Below are 18,307 nucleotides of genomic sequence, written 5' to 3' on the forward strand. Positions count from 1 at the left end.
AGAAGTTGGAGAAGGCCACTTGTTTCCACAATCTCAGTGTCACTAACATGCATTCCCCAAAGGTCTGGCAGAAATGACACATAGCCATCTGGTGTCACGCCTACCAGTGCCTTAAAGGTGTTGTAATGTTTGTACGAGGAAAACGTTCGTCGTTGAGCAGACATCATAGATGGCTTCTGAATTCTCACCTCGGTGCAATCTAGCACTATTCTGGTATCAGGAAATAATCTGAATGATTCAGGCATATGTTCTCTTGTTTCCTGTAGTGTCGGAAATCTGTTTATGGCGGTAAGTTGTCTATCCAGGAAGTTAACCCACGTGCAACATATTCGGCTAACAGTGCCTTCCGATATTCTGAAATTTCTGGGCACCTCTTTTGAACACGTCCCTGTCCTTAAACGGTACAGAACCATGAAAATTTCGTCTATTAATGCTAGCTGCCTTTCATTAATGCTAGTTTTTCTATATGAACAATCCCAGTACTTCATTTTGCTGGCGTTTGGCTCTAGGAGACTGTACAGGGAATCAAATTCTCCCTTGTTTGCTAGTCCAGTGTAAAATTTAAAACAAGCAGGATCAATGTTATGTAATGAAAGTGTGCGTTTTTCTAGACTCCTGTACATTGCCTTAAGTTTCGCATTTTCTTTCTTTAGTTTCATGCTTTCCCAGAGCAATTTGTTTATTAATTCAGTGCCAGCGATGGCATTTTCTTGACTAGAGCATGTTACGTTTTCAGACTGCATTTCTGTTTGGCATCGGGCTCCCAAAGTTGCCCCATCATCTTGAAGGAGCAGAAGTCCTTGTACAGCATCATCTACATGTGCACCTGCGATGGCAGAAGTAGAGCAAGTAATGTGGTAGTTAGTATTTATTGGGGATAGACATACACACCACATATCTGTGTACCTCGAATGGAATTTAAAAGAGTAAGCGACACAGTAATGTGGTATTATATATTACAAAATATAGCCCTGTAAACATAGTGGTGACAAAGTACCCTTGCACCAAATGAAAAATAAAAACCGTGTTTGCCTCCTTTATTTTGAGGATCATTACTTAAGGTACTGTCACCTGCATGATGAGGCTAGTGATCAGAAAAAGCTTTAATCTTGCACATCCTTTTATATTTCCAAATTTTGATTTACACACAGGAAATGCCACATGGCATATAGTAGTGTTTTTGTTACACTAGAAAATGTTTTCATAAGTGGATATTTAGCAAACATATTTTAATTATTGTATTATATTCCATCTGAAATGACATTTAATTGCCTTTTGTAGAAATGTACACTTCAGGGCAAGAAATTTAAAGTGAGTAAGTTATTCTAATTCAGTGATGTGAACTATGTTAGGGCATTAAAGTTTAAAAATGAAATGCTGCTCGGTCTATTCACCCAACTCACCTTCGTTACTATGTGTCGATGCAGATGCAACCCCTAAGACACAAAACGAAACCATCTTCTTCACAAAAGTCTATGTACGCAATGAAACATCATTTTCAGTGATGGGAACCATGTTAGGGCGTTACAGCTTAAAAAGGAAATGTTGCTCGGTCTATTCACCCAACTCACCTTCGTCACTTTGTGTCAATGCAGAAAGCACACCTGGTGATGCAGCCCCTAAGAGACAAAACGATACCATCTTCTTCACAAAGGTCTATGTACGCAATGAAACATCTAATCAGTGATGTGAACCATGTTAGGGCGTTACAGATTAAAAAGGAAATGCTGCTCGGTCTATTCACCTAACTCACCTTCGTCACTATGTGTCGATGCAGAAAGCACACCTGGTGATGCAGCCCCTAAGTGACAAAACGACACCATCTTTAACGATTTCTTCACAAAAGTCTATGTACGCAATGAAACATCTAATCAGTGATGTGAACCATGTTAGGGCGTTACAGTTTAAAAGGAAATGCTGCTCGGTCTATTCACCCAACTCACCTTCGTCACTATGTGTCGATGCAGAAAGCACACCTGGTGATGCAGCCCCTAAGTGACAAAACGACACCATCTTGAATGATTTTTTCACAAAAGTTTATGAAAGCAACGAAACACGCAGGTTATACCACTACACTTGTCAAGCAGCTTGAATGGCGGCTGCATACATTACATTTTCCTACGGACTCCGTAATCCTGGGTACTTTTTATCCCCTTAATCATTATTTGCGAGAGCCGTACGTATGGTCACTGTTGTGTCGCGCTTTTATTTCCCTCCTGATTATCGCCATTACCGACACCATACTAACCTCCACTGCGCTGAGCGGCCGATGAGTACGGAGACGCTCGTCGAAGCGTTACGTACGGCAATATGAGATTTAATCGTTATACCAACGGTATACGCTATACCAATGCGCTACCGACCAGAACACGCGAAGAAAGGCTTCTCCGAAACGGCCGGGGTACACTGACGTACGACGTACAGAAGCCGCCTTTTCAACACCTCTGCGCCGATCGAGCACGCTTTAAACTTCGTTGAGAGCTGCTGTACACGCAAAAAAGGGAACGCACCTTGCTGGGGACGCTTTGCTGAACTCTTCATCGCACGTTGAAAACGACGTAAACCGCGGGTCTGTTTATCCTGATTGTTAACAAATGTGAACAATGTTGGCACGAAGTCTGGGTGCCGTGGTGACATCGAAGGTGATCCTGTGAAAAGAAGTTTTCGTCATATGGTGAAGGTTCAAGAAGTATTATTAGCGTGTCCATACCTGCCACAAAGTGTTTTCCGCAGACCCTTGACAATGTCGACGGTTCCCAAGGGCTTCCACTCGAGTCCTGTCGTCTGACAGCCCTAATCCAGGCATCGCGTCGTTTGCGATCTCTCGCAGCACTCGGAAATCGGAAAAAACCGACGCAATTTCCCTTTTGAAATGAGGCGTTGCTGCCGACCGTACGCTACGCACGTGGTCGGCATTGTGCCGACGTCGAGATATTGTCAACCTGGAGAGATTTATCTGGACGTCGTTTTGCGACTTCGCGCGCAGTCTCTACGCGCGCGCGACTGCTTGCACTGCCCGAACCGCGCCGGTTCCCCTACCAAAACGTTTTGCGACTTCGCCACTAGGGCGCGGCACATGCGCAGTGAGGCCATGAAAAAGGCGGGTTCTCCGTCAACGCCTCCTCCGTTCCAACGACGGCGGCTAGAAACGCGGTACGCGCGAGCGGCGCAGCGCGGCGCCAGTGGTCGAACGCTGTACGGGGGCGCAAATAGAAATACGCTTCCGGGGATCATCGAACGCGCTGGTCTGCCGAAGAAGGGGGATCCTCTCTGGAGTGCCCGGCTTGCCGTGTGATGCTGCAGCTGGTCCAAGTAGCCTCGCTCGAACGTCTCCGAGGTCGACGGCTGCACCTCGGACCGCCCGCGTCACGGACTCGGCGGAACCTCCAAGTCTCCCGTCGCCAGAGCGTAGCTGACGAACCTTCCCGGCCGAGAGCCACGTCGATAATGACAGCTCAGCCATAGAGAAAGAAAAAAAAGTTAAAGAGTGGACACTCCCATAGACCCCGGCGGCCCAATCGACTCTAGCGCACCTGGTGGTTGGTGAGAGCAACTGGCCTGCGCTTCCCGTTTCGGTTTCACTGGCGCGAATTTTGGATTACTGTGCGCAACCGACGTTTGGCTATGGTTAAAGTTATTGATTTCAGACCACTTTTCTCCGCCCAAATAGCAATGCTATTGTTTGTCGTTTTGATTTAGCGATTCCCGATTTGTTTTAGCTCAAAACTGTGCGTGCGAATTGAGGTCATGACGTAATCTTTATTTCGACTGAGTTATAATAGAAAGATATGCAGGTAATCATAATTCACTACGGCTTTATTCATCGCGCTTTTCTTTTGGAACAAGCGGTCAATCTATATATCAATCAAAGGGACAGAGTACCCGCAATGTTTTTATTCCAAGGCAAGGTAGAGGCTGAGCATATAAAAAGCACAAAATGAGAAGAACATCGCACAGAAATGCAAAGTAGACAACAAATGCATCTAGACTTACAAATAAATTCTAACAAACAGAGTGAGAACACAGACAACGCACACATCGCTAGAGTTGGCAGTAGCCGACAAGCTGGTGAAGAATGACGCACTGGGCAAGTGGGTAAGGATCTATATGGATCTATGGCAAAAACTCAGCGCACAAAGTTGATAAAGAAGGAAGAAGTGACGTATACACAGCAATAAAGTCCCGAGTCACGACTCGGGTTAACAGAAGTAATGCACAGAAAAGAAAAAGCGTACAGAAACCACACGACACAATATATCAGAAAAGCAAAAATACAGTGTGTTGGCTGTTCTTAAGAGCAACTTGCCCAAAATGAGAAAAAAAAGCGAACTTGATGCTTCAACGTTGCCTGTTCGTCCTCGGAAAGGTAGGGCAGCTTGCCCACAATGTGAAAGACAGACTTTATGCTACAACACTTGCAGACCTGTTGCCTCTTCTTATGTGTCGCTCTCATCAAAAACTTAGAGCCCAAGTTACTTGCGTCTGGGCGTTGCTGTGACACTTCCAAGTTGAAATAGATGGTAGTCATCACTTATCCAAAATTGTGGACCTTAATTGGTGCTACAAAGCGGTATCAGAGGGCTAACGGCCGAAGAAAACCACTTTCGCTCATTATTTTTCAAAAAGGCTGCACACAGTGCATTATCACTGTCATTGTTTTTCACAAAGGCTGTACACAGTGCGTTATCACTGTCATCATTTTTTACAAAGGCTGTACATATTGCGTTATCACTCTCATTGTTTTTCACAAAGGCTGTACATAGTGCATTATCACTGTCATTGTTTTTCACAAAGGCTGTACACAGTGCGTTATCACTCATTTTTTTACAAAGGCTGTACATAGTGCCTTATCACTGTCATTGTTTTTCACAAAGGCTGTACATAGTACATTATCACGGTCATTGTTTTTCACAAAGGCTGTACAGTGCATTGTCACTGTCATCATTTTTTTACAAAGGCTGTACATAGTGCCTTATCACTGTCATTATTTTTCACAAAGGCTGTACACAGTGCGTTAACACTGTCATTATTTTTCACAAAGGCTGTACACAGTGCGCTATGACTCAAAAGCTATGATAATAAAGGGGCAGCGTCCACAACCCCATCAACAGCTGCAGTTTTGGACAATCTTATGAAAAGTTTTGATGGGCGTGGTGAGGAGGTTGACGCGAAGCTAATATACGAAAGGCATGAAAATGTGAACCATGCCCACTTCATACTGTGTTCCTTACCCGCTTGAATATATTTCAACACGCGCTTTTGCTATCGTTATATTACTTGAGCTGGAGAGATAAAGTGCACATAGTGACCGACGACCCACACTAACGTGCAGAGTTCGCCCGCATATGCTACAAAAATACAGAGAGGCTACCAAGCATAATTTCTTTTTAAGGTCATACTCTTCATAGTGGGTAAACAAAAGAATGGACATAACGAAGGAGTGGTTAGTCCCGTTGAACTTGATAGAGGGCCATAATGAGGTCTGATGTAACGAAGTAATGACTATAACAAAGCTATTGCAGGATTCGGTTCAACTTGAATGCTTTTGTGTAAAGCAGCCGCTAATTGGTAAGCTTTGAACTTGTCAAGCTGTATACCTGAAATTGAAGACTGGAACCTAACCCTATCTAAGTTTCGGTTCACAAAACGCACATGCCAACATAAACGAACCCGGCAAAACATTTTCAGAAACTTCTCGCGACACCCAGCAGAGCAGAAATGAAAATCGCCAACACTTGAGAGATGGTGATACAAAACATCAGACACTTTCAGGTGATGTGCAGTGGCCTCAATAATGGCAAGAAAGTGACATTCAAGTTGTTGTACGTATTCAAAAGCTGCTTCCGATGGCACAGTTAGATTTCCGAAAAGTTTGCTGGGGACGTGGTATGCTTTGAGCATTGTGAAATACTGATGGGTCCCCTTTAGTGTCTCGCTGTCGTCTATCAATATCTGTGGGCAACTGCAAGTATCACGTGCATTCCGAAGAAAGTATTTGATGAGAAAACCAGCTACATAATATGTAGCGGAGTCATCAATAATATGGGAGTGAATGTTGGTCGCAAGTTCAGAGAGATCGTCTAGAGCGGGAAAGTCGTCAGGCTGTGGCTGTGCACACTCCTCATTATCCACAAGAGACGCACTAGCGAGGGAGAATGGCGAGAGCTCCTGAAGGAGGTCACATTCATCATCCTCGACATTTCCGTATTCTGACAGTTTGAAGAGTTTTCTTATGCAGATGTGCTTCAGGCCACAAATAAATTGTGCTACATTGGGGTTGGTGTTGCAACCTTGCTTTTGCCTTATGTGGCCAAATATGTTCTCCAGAGGATCCTGTTGAAGTCTGCGTCTTAGCAGGTATTCAAAATTGTAATTTTTGGAGAGGTCGTCCCACAGTTGACAAATAGCCTGAATTGTGATTTGCCAACCAACGACGGTTTGTGGTTGACGTCTGCCATCAAACGTCCATGATGCAATCCAGGGTGGCTGGCCTCGAAGGAAGTCAATCAGCTCTGAATCCTCTTTCACGATTGCATGCCGGAGCTTTTGCGAAGTTTTCTTTTTACTCGAGCTGTTCAAGGCATCGAAAATCCTGTCCATACGATCACAAAATTGTGCTGTAGTGATGGCCGAGGCAGGCAGCACTTTCGCATACACCAATGCCGTGATAGCAATCGAAACTGATGCACTGAGGACCTGCGTTGCTCTGCTGACCTTCATATTAGAAAAAGGTTTCTGATGAATGTGCCTTTCAGTCAACTTTGGAGCCAATTGCAACCGCAACTCATGTGAGGATTGGTAAAGGCTTACACTGTGGGACCAGTCAACGATGTCATCCCCAATATATAACTTGTGTGCTTGCACATTATTGCGCGTTGTTTTAATTAAATGTGGAACATCAAAGATGAAATATACCCGCTCACCATTAACTTCAAAAAAGGCTTTGCTACAGTCACTCTTAGTTGGTGAGCGAGACTTACATTTGAACTGCCCTGGTCACAAATGACTGCTTTCACTGCAATGTTAATGCTCCTAAGCTCCACAATGAGTGACACCAGCAGGTTATGCATAACAGATGATGGTGTTGATGTGTGCCCTATAGTAAAAGCAACCGGTTGAACCCACTTTTTCGAAACACCAACAAGAACTACCATTGCTCGATCAGCAATGGTTGAAGTGCGATCAGTGCCATCATCTGTAAAACCCTGGACAATGTCCCGTGCAGCATCATAACACAAATTCTTTTTGAGTGCTATTTCATCGAAAACTAAAGCACACACTCGGTCCCGTTCATTCCAAGCTTGAGTATTTGTTGCAATGGAAGAAATGATTCCTGGAATTGTGCCTGGAGTCATCTTTACATTGGCTAGCCACCTCCTTAATGAACGCCGGGAGGGCGAAGAAAAATATGGAGCCAGAAATCGGTATGCTCGCGGACCACGGAAGTTTAAGTGAAGAGCAAATTTCTTGAACCACACGGGAAACCGGTTGCCCTTGCCTTTGGGCCTCAAGCGAACATGTGCAGAAAGAAGTTTAAAAACCTCCTCGGTGACGTGCGGTCGGATAATGCCAAGGGCCTTTGAAGTCGATGACGGTGCTCGGTGAGGCTGCCTCAGCAGTCTTTTGATAGTTTTCCGCTGTGCTGCTACTTTGGCTTGCAGACGTCGAATGGTTTGCTTGTATTTCTTTGATGGAGACCTTGCAGCTGGCACACAGGAAAGCACTGCAATAAACAAAAATTGATTTAAATGCGAACAGCAACTAATCCCGTACGAGCGCTTTCTTCGCTTCTTTTTTACCCAAGGTGCCCAACTTTCTGTGGTGCAAAGTTTTCGATTCCACAAATTGAAAAAAAAAACATTAACAATGGCACCCTAATAATGAAAATCACTGAGAGCCCACCATGACATTTTATTGGTGCTAGTTTGCTCAGAATGTCCTAAACATAAAATTGCACATTGAAAACAGCTGCAATAACAGCATAATCACCATTTGCTGTAGGGCACTCAGGCGTGGAGCTGTTGGAGGACACATCTTCTGGAGAGTCTTGTGAAGCTTGTTCAGTACCTCGGACACTGCTGTCGGAACAATCTTGCGAGCAGCCTGCGGAAGTCTCTATATCAATAGTCTGTTGCAGTGAACATAAGTGTTGAAGCAAACAGTAAACTCACCAGTCACACATGTTCCCTTTGTGACAACTGAGCGACTGCCCAAGGTTTCCTCCAGCAAGACGCAGTCAGCAGGAACTCCTTCACCAGCTACATGGGAGCTGCCACCTGTAGAGGTTTGGTCAACAGTCAACTCAGTTCGAAAAAAAAGACAAGTCGACACTGTACACACCCTGCTCCTCGGGGCACTTCAATGTGTGGGAGCCGCTTTTCGAAGCCTCTGCCGCAGACCCTAAAGAAATGAAACAACAACAATTTGTCAGTAAGAGGCTTAAAATAACAAAAACTGAAGCACATCCACACCTTGCAGTGCGGCTTCTGCAGTCATGTCCCAGTCACTACTTGAAGCGATGCTCAGAGAACCTGCATATATGTGTAGTTGGTACAAGTTACAAAGCTTGTAGCACAGGGAAATTTAAACCGCCCTTTCAAACGCATGAATTGGTAGGTGGAAGAAAAGAGAATGCATCAACAGAGAAACAAGCAATTTTTGGTTTGTGGAATTATCAACAGTGCCAGCTTTCTTTGATACGAGGTATATGTGTACATGTGCATGAAGGCTTCAAGTTAACGTTAAATAGCCCTTCAATGTATTTCAAAACAAGTTACACAGGTCAATAGCATAAAAGAATGACAGGAATGTAAAGCTGTTAGGAAGGTAATAGCCCACAATTCACAAAATTTAGGACTTTCGAAGTGTTACTTCTACAGCGAGGTTTCTCCATCGGCTACAAATATCTTCCAGGTTAACTGTCACCACTGATTCAAAAGAAGTGGCTGCTATCGCAGATAATTGAGTTTCTGTCAATCACTTACATGGTGCAATTGGTTGCACACTGGGAACAGCCATTCTTGTAAGCCTTGTGTGCCCAGGGTCCATGAAACTTTCAGCAGTAAAATGGTCGCTGCAAACCCTGTACGTTGCGTACAATAGGCTGGCCGGCTTACTCAGGAGATCATCTCGTCCGGCATACTGCATCCATGCTGTCATCCTGCATCGGCAATGAACTATCAGCTGAAGGCGAAGTGCTCGAACAGTGATTTTGTTATTGTTAGCCTCACTGAGCAAGCACGAAAAGTTACCTTGAAGACATGCAAACCATACAAAAGCTTTAGCGCACCTGCCGTCCCGTGGTATGCGGAAGAAACTCGTCCCTGGCTTCTTGTGGGTTCTGCCATTGTTCAAGCACCACGAAACACAGCAGTAGCTGCCGTAGCTTGGACCGCCGGACGGCATGGCATCAGCGCGGTCTGAAAATGTCAGTAAATGCACACCAGGATTTATTCGTGGTCCGAGGCTTCGGGAAACGCGTCGTGAAGCATGCGAGGCCCAGCGACCGCTCCTCAACAGGGAGTTTTCGAGTTTTCGAATAGCGAAAGCAAAGCTTGCGGGCGAAGCGTTGCGGGCTTCACTTAAGGGGAGCCCGCGAGCGTACGACGCGTTCGCCGCTACGCCGCAAGCTTTTCGTACGCTATTCGAAAACTCCCTAATGTTTCGCACCGAGCTCAGCGCACAGCACGCGTCGCCTCGGCTTGACGCCGTGCCCCAGTTTGCTATACTAGGGCGAAATCTTGTACGCGTTCTTGTACGCGTTCCACGATGGGACGGAGGCGTTCCGTTCCATCGAGCCGAACGCGATTCTGCATACGTTGCACAATGTTCACGTCTTGCCGCCGCATACAGCCGCAAACTGTTTTTTTAGCAAACCTCGCCGTCCTCACAAGCTCCAGAAAAAGATTACAACTGCGCGAATAAGACACCACGTAAGAAACACAGAAACGCCCACCCACACGAAGCGCAACGCGTGTGGGCGTGTTTATGTTTCTTACATGGCGTCTTATTCGCGCAGTTGTAACCTTTTTCTGATTCAATGACCCAACTAGCCCAACAACATGTAATTCAACAAGCTTCGCTTGAAAACGTACCTCACCTGCTGTCTCACACACGAAAACACCGAAGCAGCCGACGTTGACGAAACCTTCCCGCTGTCATGCCTATGGTCATGCCTGGGCTTGTCGCATGCTGGTATGGCGAGTACTCTCGGCGCGAAATCGTAGATGCTGCTTATGGCAGTGCGGCTGAACAAAAATAACCACGTAAGGTGCGTTGAATAAATTGTTTTTATGTATAAATAACATGTCAAATATAGGCGCATAATTATTATTTTGTAAACAACATTCTGTTTAATTGATGATAACTTTGTTTTTCGCACTTGCGTCCTCTGGCGTTTGGTGAGAGCACTAGTTTGTTACGTGGTCGTGACGTACTTCCTGAGGCCAGATTTCGCGGAGTGTCCTCTCTTAACTTTTTTTTCTTTCTCTATGGCTCAGCCTCGCTTCTGCCTCGACCACACCTCGGGTCACGCGCCTCGCGCGCTCGCACCGTTCGGAATTCTCCGTTCATATCGTCCTCTTCTTTTCTCGCCACAGGCGGCCTCTTACATGTGACACTTAAGCTTCGCCTTTAAGAGTGCATGGAACGCGGTAGCATTTTGAACGCCGTTCACGCCGACATCGAAACCGTATTTTCTGTGACATGGAGCGTGGTCAAAATTTAGAAAGGCTAGGTTTTCAACATTCCCCTCAATGTTTCCAGAATCAAAGTACAGCGAAACCCCATAAGAATAGCAGGACGCTTAAGCTTCGCCTTTAAGAGTGGAACCCGATATCATTCAAGGATGCCTGGCGGCTTATCAGGCTTTTTTCTCGCAAACTCAAATTACAATCCGACGCTATCACGTCTGTAGGTTGTGGTTAAGTCGTACTTTATGATTTTGCTGACGGATTTTGCTTTGAGAAATTTAATTTTTGTTCACTTACGCCTTGCGCCACGCTAAGGGCCCGCCTAGTTGGTGTGGTTCGGGATGCTGTGGTTCGGCGCGATTATTTCCGCCAGATGCCGATGCTTACACCGACTCCGACGCCGGGTTTTCTGCGACACGGGGCCCTTAACGCGATAGCGTTATTAAAGGAGCTTACGACAACGTAGACAGGGAATTGCTACAGCGTATTCCTAAGCACGTGAGCATAAATGACGATCTCGTGGAGCTGCCCAGGACGAGGAGGAGGAGAAAGAAGAGGAGGGCTGCTGGTTGCAGCAGAAATAAGCGTCATTTTCTTCTTCAATAAAATCACTTCCACTGCTGCACGCCGGACCTAGCCATGCAGAAGTTGCCGCCAATTGCTCCGCCTGAACGCCACCTATTAACCGCGATGCGTTCTGAAACACGTTGCACTACAACTGGCAACACCAGGCGTCAGAAACAACGTGACTCGGAGCCCAATACGTAGCGCTTTTTTCCGAACCACGTTGACCCGTACTGCTCACCATACACTTCCCTACCCTTTTATCACGGAGGAGTTTCAGGAGCCGAAGCACATCCATCTATAGATGTCCAATCTCCTCGCGGGAACAAATTGCCACTTGCATTTGAGTGTGGTGCCGTCTTGCGTTTGAGTCCATCGATTAATTCCTTACGTTCTGCTTCAAATTCAGGGCAGTTTAGTATATAATGTTCAATGTCACCTAGAGCTTGATGCACGCACGACGTGGATGGGGCAAGTCCTTTCTAACACCGCCAAGCTGGAGTTCGCGCTGACCCTTGTGGACACGACAAAGATACCATAACGAACGGAAGTGGCTTAAGATGGCCTTCTTCCTGTCTCTTTTTGCGTCTTGGGGAGCCTTCTTCGTGGGCTTGAATTGCAGCGCTTTCCGCGCCAGACTGTCAGCGACCTCGTTGCCTGCTACGCCGATATGGGAAGGTACCCACTGGAACACGATAGTGAATGCGACTTTCTGTAATTCTTTAACAGCATGTAAGGCACGCTGAATGTACTTGTCGATGGGAAACCCGCGCAGTAACACTTGCAGCGCAGACTTGCTGTCTGAAAGGAGAACTACAGGCTGATGCTGATAGGAATTCAGTTTCCTCGAGCCTGCTGCAATGGCGACACTTTCAGATTCCGTAGAATACACGACGCGGTCAAGCCCGGCAGTCCATGTGACATTGAGGGTCGGTATCACTTTCGCCGCTGCGCTGGCTCCAGTCTCTTCGTCAACAAAGCCGTCGTTGTGTACAACTGCAGATGTCGGTCATACATTCTGTCGAGGGGCTCTACGACCACAGATTTTGCCTCTGCTACAGGTGTAAGTCGCATGGTGCGAATATGCGGATTGGTAAGTTCACATTCCGCACTCTCATATGACCACGGTGGTTTTTGCAGGTCTAATGTTTTAGTAAATTGCAGGCCAAGTACACGAAGTGTGCCTTGGAAGATGTATAGAGACAGCCGAGAAGAAATCGCAGGGGAGGTTCGGAAATGCACAGAACAAGTGGATATTCAAGCAGGGCTGATTAAAGAATTCCATTTGTCTCCGTCATTCACGCTTGACCTTAAGAAGCAAACATACCACCGTAAAATAGTCAAATAAGCTTTTATTTGTGTTACAGCCGTACATAACGCGCAGGCAGTGCAACAGAGGATCCATGGGCTAGTTTATGCGAGTATATGCTATAACCACTCCCGACGGGGACGAGCAAAGGGAACAAAGTACATGTTACGACTATCAACTGAGTTTACTACTTGAATTACAGCAGGGTGCAGGTTATATAACATCACCATGTCACTCCTGCAACCCGTGCCTACGCACACACTGTTTGCAACGAGGAATTGTACACGAAGAATTGCAATCTGATGGCGCAGCAACAGAACCGTTATTCTCGAAGTTACACCATCTTCTAAACAGACCTCTTCGCTATCGCATAAAGCGTAATGCTAGGAGATAATGCAGATAACTTATGGAGGTTTGCGAAAGCGAAATGTCTCTTTGGTATTCGAACTTCGGTTCTTTCGATACATTGAACTCGTCGTCGCTTCAAAGGATACAGTGTTGTACCGCGCAAAGATAATGAAATCGACCGCGTAAGGCGCTCACACTTATTTGCTGTTGCCCTAATTAGCAAAGGTTCAAAGAATGCATATCAGTTGGGTCCACCACATTTCAAAGAAGATAACATTCCATTTCGAGAACGGATGAGTCCCTGTCCATGTCAACAGCATGCATTTTTTATTCTTGGACCGTCGGACGTTATACTGAATACCCTTCTCGAATATATTTTTACTGATTTCTCAGTTAGTTTGTGGGAAAAAAGGAGATGTCATAGGAACGTCCAAGAGCAGAGCTGCCTGCAAATGTTCATTTATTTCGCCTGTCTCTTTGTTTCTTCTTCTCATGTATACGCCCACCACATGTTGCGCATGCGTGTTTAAGGGGTGCTAGACCACGTGCTACTAACGATATGTAAATCGAATTCGGGGGGAAGAGCAAGTACTTAAAGTGCCCCTTTTTAGTGCACACCCAGCTTTAAGCTGTTTTAGCGGAAAAGCAGCTAAAACAGACGCAAAGTGCCGGTAAGTATTTAGCGTGGCTCTGTTTCTGTGACCGTTTTTTTTCGGAATGCAACGTTCCAGATCGAAGCGATTCGGAGAGACAGAGAATAAAACATTTATTACTGAAAAATTAATGGTCATTTTGTAGTCGGACCTCCTAGTCCGGAAGACCATTGGTTTTTGCCGCCGTCCGGGCTCGTTTGACCAGGGTTTGTTGCTGTTCTGGGTCCGAGCTGGACAGGGTCACCTCCCACTCGTCGGATTATGCTTGGCCGATATTTTCGGATTCTGTTGGCACGCCCAAACCATGTGATATAACGTGGCTGTCTGGGGACAAAATTTACATTGCGGATTGTATGTCATAGGATCTATCTTTGATAATACATAAGGATTTGGAAAGGACAATGTTTGTAAGCGTCTCCATGCTACCTGCGTTGCCTTATCCAATTTGAAATCAGGCGGGGTAAAGTGCGTCTACTCAGCCGGAGGTGCTGTAGGATCTCAGAATATGAAAGGAGGGGCTGGGGATCGTCCTGGTCAGCGAGAATTTGGGCTGTGGAAGAATCGGCGGAGTCCCGGTGTAGAAGTTCTCGGGCGGAGGCATGAGCTGTCTCATTGCCTCGAACTCCCGCGTGCCCTGGTACCCACAGCAGCTTATACAGATAAATGGAGATACAGGTAGAGATACAGCAGACTTATACAAATAAATGGTAACCGAGGCACCGTTTTTCGTGACATGTACAGTACTCACGGAATGAAACGCAACAGCCGGAGCGCGCGGCCGCTGGGACATTCAGCGCCGCCCGTGGACACCCGTGACAGCAAGGTATTGCATTGTAGTACATCTCGAAGGCGAGAATTTTTTAAGCATGAAATTCTTTTAGCTCCCGTTGTCGACGACCTTCACGTAACCTTGAGCCAAAAGCCAGAGCCGCTATCCGGGCACTCAAACGAGATCATCCGGGCCCTCGAACGAGAACGCCCGTGCATCGTTGGGAGAACAAAACGAGATCCGGGAAACCGGTCAAAAGTTGAGAAAATGCGGTCTCTAGCCCCCATCCCTTTGTACCGGACCGCATTACATACGCTAGCTACTTCCCAAGCGAGTTAAGAAAAATTGCTTTCGATTTCTTCCTAATGTTTGTTCACAATATCACTCAGGCTGTAACTTCTAGCACTCTGAAATTTTGTTTGTCATTTCCAATAGCGACTTTCAAAAGGTAGATAGGTTGCCTGTGCTCTTTCGAACGCCAGTGGTCCATGAGTCATGAGCGGTCCGCAACAAGAAGAAAAAGTTGCGACAGACGCTGAACGCGCTGCACTGTTGGAAGAACAAAAGCGGTTGAAGGTGGCGGCACCACCGGCAGTAAGAGACGCCATTATGGTAGTCATTTCATGCTTCCATCTACTCTCGATAACGGAAGAGCCAACATTTTTTTTTTGAGCCCCTATACTGCTTCTGGTCGCCAGTATGCGGGTTCTGTGGTCCACCGCAAACCCGACTGTTTCCATAGTCGCGATTCATTCCGGGAATACTGTACGTAACCACTACTGTGAGCTTCGTTATGTTTAACAGTGAAAGGTCATAATCTGCTGACGGTTAGTCAAGGGTTCGACGGAATGCTGTCTTGCTAGGAGACAGTATCTACCGCCTGTTGGAAGCAAATTGTTTAGGCCGACAGTGTTTTCTGAAAATTGCATGAATATAAAAAAAACGTATGAAGCGTCAAATTTACAACATCGCTTTAGCAGTAAACGAAACACGATATCGAAGTTGTGTAAACTGTATCTGTTAGATCGTCAACTGTATCTGTGAGATGTGAAATGATATGACGTAATAGTTCAGCGGAAATCCGCTAGGTGGAGATAAGTAATTAAAGGGTAACTGAGACATCCACCCAAATGTAGCAATTTGCTACAATGGAAACCCAACCGGGTTCCTCGAAAGATAGCCTCGCAGTTGAAGAAAAATTCGTCCTGGGCCGGGACTCGAACCCGGGACCACCGCCTTTCCGGGGCAGCCGCTCTACCATCTGAGCTAACCAGGCGGCTAGCAGATGACAGGGCGAACCCGGTGGTCCCGGGTTCGAGTTTCTTTCGAGGAACCCGGTTGGGTTTCCATTGTAGCAAATTGCTACATTTGGGTGGATGTCTCAGTTTCCCTTTAATTACTTATCTCCACCTAGCGGATTTCCGCTGAACTATTACGTCATACACTTGCCTTTGCTTCGAGTTGTCCACACATTCGACTTCGCCCTGCCATCTGCTAGCCGCCTGGTTAGCTCAGATGGTAGAGCGGATGCCCCGGAAAGGCGGTGGTCCCGGGTTCGAGTCCCGGACCAGGAGGAATTTTTCTTCAACTGCCAGTATTTCTTTCGAGGCAACCCGGTTGGGTTTCCATTGTAGCAAATTGCTACATTTGGGTGGATGTCTCAGTTTCCCTTTAATTACTTATCTCCACCTAGCGGAGTTCCACTGAACTATTACGTCATACACTTGCCTTTGCTTCGAGTTGTCCACACATTCGACTTCGCCCTGCCATCTGCTAGCCGCCTGGTTAGCTCAGATGGTAGAGCGGATGCCCCGGAAAGGCGGTGGTCCCGGGTTCGAGTCCCGGACCAGGAGGAATTTTTCTTCAACTGCCAGGCTTTCTTTCGAGGAACCCGGTTGGGTTTCCATTGTAGCAAACTGCTACATTTGGGTGGATGTCTCAGTTTCCCTTTAAGTGAAATGATATGCATCATATTGATCCGCGTTAGGTGGTTTAACCGACAATATTTACAGAAGGTAGATATTATTTTTATTGCAGAGTTTTGGTGTTGTAACCTCGTTGATTAAACTTTTTAGAACATTTGCCAATTCTCCGCATATTTATGTACATCACATTTTATGTAATGGCATTTCTGTCTAAAATCTACGATTATTGAAGTTTGCTGGGCGATAGTTTAATGAGGGCACCTGTACGTTTCAAATGAGTTTGAAAAAAATAATGACTTCGCTCCGAACTACACTCAAAACACGGTAACTTCTAAAGGTGCGAATTTTTGAACATTTTTACAGGTAAGCGGCATCTTTTTTATTGATATGATACAAGGAGATGTTGACGCACAAATAAGGCGCCGGCTACTCCTTAGCTCTTGAATGGGTCTAACCTAGAACATGCAGGGTTCAAGATTACATGCCAAACAACCTTCTCATACAAGCACCAGAACATAAAAAATACTTGTCAAGCAACGTTTTCACAGTAACACTACAACGTAAGATAATACCTGGTACGTGCAATATACAAGTTAAAGAAGTACTGACACAAAAATTCGAAGTCGAGAAACTCGTGAGATCGATTTAGGTGGACACACACACATCGTCTACAAAATATCACGGGCGAATATTGCTTAGAACATATTTAAAATCAATTTTAAAAGTACGTGCGCGCAGCCACCCGCAAAGCGCAGCACCTCGCGACATTGACATCAAGGAAGGATTGTAGGTAACCAAGAAAACGCTGCGTCACCTTAGCTACGTCACGAGTTTGCGCTGCCTTCGGGGCGGAGCCGGCGAGCAACTTTCACGCCGCTCCGATCGTCCCGGTGCTTTTTTTTTTATCCTGATCGAGACGCTGGCCTCGTTCGCCGCTGACGGCAGCACAAAAACCGGCTCAATTGTTTGTGACACGAAATAACTCTTAGAGTAAAGTGACCTCGAAAGTGTGCATGGTATGAAACGTTGTGCGATATGGTTAATCGTTGGCGTGATTTTGCCTCGCAAGCGGTCAGCGCAGCCGCCGCAGCAATCGTCTCTACCGAAGCGGCTCGCCTTGCTAACGTGTTTTCTCATCGCTACCAACGCCGTCGGCCAAACTAATTGTACGTCACAAATGACGTACAATTAGTTTGAGCGTCACAAATGTGCAGACGTTGATTGTGTTGACGAATATAGGTGCTTTTTTACGAGCTCAGGACGGATCGCAAGGGCCGTCGGCCCCGTATCCGACGTCCAGAGAGCGAGGCCTATACCGCTTCCCAGCGATCGCGAGCTCGCCTGTGGTGGATCGAATCAAAAGTGGTTGGCCACGTCTAATACGGTGGCGACTCCCGCCTGAAGGAAATAGTCGCCGCTGGATGACGAAAACGAGGACGGCGACGACATCGCAAAGCTCGTGCAGGCGTAGCAGACGAACTAGCAACACGAAGCTCGCTCGCCTGCGAGCGCGCTGGCTTGAACACGTCACAGTTTTGTGCGACACGTGCTCACTGTGTTTACAATCTCTCTTCTCCCATCTCGTTGCTCTCTGAAACCGAAACTTGGACTCGTCGCTGCAAAGAAGACTCCAAATAATTACCTGTAGCTCTCTGAAGCAAATGAGGTTTCGTGCCGTGATTACTGGGTCATTAGCTACTTATTACAGCAGAAAAAACAAGTTCGAAAATTTTTGTGTTAGTACTCCTTTAAATAACTTCACGGCACTGAAAATACACAAAATACTGTCACCTAACAATACAGTCTCTAGTCAGCAGGTGGTGCATACGTCGTGTAAATGCATTATCACATATAGTCAGAACAGAATAGTCAACGTAACATAATCCACAAACACATACATATATACAGCGACGTTGAAATAAAAAGAACATTATAAGTGTTAATAACGGCCAACAATGCCGCTGTCTTCGAGAAAAGTTTTTAATGATTTTAAAGCGCTATTCGGCTAGGCCGTTCTTGACGAAGGGCCCAAAAGTTTCCTTAACCTG

General features: G+C 46.1%; 1 long non-coding RNA gene across 1 annotated transcript; it reads right to left on the reverse strand.

Annotated features, from left to right (window-relative positions):
* Window positions 1-1,752: 1,752 nt before the first annotated feature.
* On the reverse strand, window positions 1,753-2,671 carry LOC125942314 (uncharacterized). The gene is made up of 3 exons (XR_007464995.1): window positions 2,511-2,671; window positions 1,944-1,991; window positions 1,753-1,801 (listed from the first exon to the last, which is right to left on the reverse strand). It is a non-coding gene; the product is annotated as an uncharacterized LOC125942314 (long non-coding RNA).
* Window positions 2,672-18,307: the final 15,636 nt, after the last annotated feature.

The sequence above is a fragment of the Dermacentor silvarum genome, chromosome 1 (genome assembly GCF_013339745.2).
Source record: "Dermacentor silvarum isolate Dsil-2018 chromosome 1, BIME_Dsil_1.4, whole genome shotgun sequence".
Taxonomy (NCBI): domain Eukaryota; kingdom Metazoa; phylum Arthropoda; class Arachnida; order Ixodida; family Ixodidae; genus Dermacentor; species Dermacentor silvarum.